This window comes from Setaria italica, chromosome VI (genome assembly GCF_000263155.2).
Source record: "Setaria italica strain Yugu1 chromosome VI, Setaria_italica_v2.0, whole genome shotgun sequence".
In the NCBI taxonomy this organism is placed as follows: Eukaryota; Viridiplantae; Streptophyta; class Magnoliopsida; order Poales; family Poaceae; genus Setaria; species Setaria italica.
The window spans coordinates 22,468,966-22,470,159 of record NC_028455.1 but is presented as its reverse complement, the minus strand read 5'-3'; positions in this window follow the sequence as shown (position 1 = coordinate 22,470,159).

Sequence of the window (1,194 nt, the reverse complement as noted above, 5' to 3'; positions counted from 1 at the left end):
CCGATCGACGACTGGAAGTAGTCTTCATCGCGATAGGCATGGATTTATGTCAGACTATACCAGGTGGATCTACCATGGTGAAGTCGATCGTGGGAGAGACGAGGTCGTCAGACAACGCATCGAGGAATATGATGATGATGCCGGGGTGGGAGACATGTTAGATGACTATCATGAAGCACGTAGGGAGGAGGAGCCAGAGGCTACTGCAAAGGCGTATTACGACATGTTGTCTGTGGCACAGCAACCCCTTCACGGGATACCAAGGTTTCTCAACTGGATGCCATTGCACGTCTAATGGCCGCGAAGTCCCAGTTTAGCTTGAGTCGAGACGCCTTCGATATTATGTTGAAAGTGTTTGGGAGCCTGCTCCCGGAGGGTCACATCTTGCCAAAGACGATGTATGAGGCACAAAAACTTCTTCGTGCACTTAAGATGCCATATGAGCAGATACATGCTTGCCCGAAGGGATGCATCTTATTTAGGAAAGAGTATGCGAAAACAAAGTACTGTGTGAAGTGCGAATTATTTAGGTTCCTGGAGGTAGACTCTGGTGATGGTCAGAAGAAGCAGCTTGCAATCCCTGTGAAGATCCTACGGTACCTTCCCTTCATACCGAGGATCCAACGGCTTTACATGAGTGAAGAATCCGCGAAACAGATGGCATGGCATAAAAACGGACATCGATACAATACTGAGAAGCTGGTACACCCATTCGATGGTGAAGCCTGGACAAAGTTTGATGCGATTTATCATGAGAAAGCTCTAGAGGCTCGTAATGTACGTGTTGCGTTGGCAACAGATGGGTTCAATCCTTATGGAATGGCGGCTACCCTGTACAACTGTTGGCCTATGTTCGTTATCCCCCTCAATCTCCCCCCTGGTGTCCTCTTTCAACGACAGACCATATTTTTATCGTTGATAATTCCAGAACACCCGGGGAATAATATGAGTGTGTACATGGAGCCTCTGATTGATGATTTGGTCCGTGCATGGGAGGAAGGGGTATGGACATACGACCGAGCTACAAGGACAAACTTCAATATGCATGTTTGGTATCGATACTTCCTGCATGATTTGCCGGCATATGGTATTTTCTGTGGCTGGTGTGTTCACGGGAAGTTCCCATGCCCAGTATGCAGGCTTCTTTGAAGTTCATTTGGTTGATGAAGGGTGGCAAGTATTCTTCGTTCAACA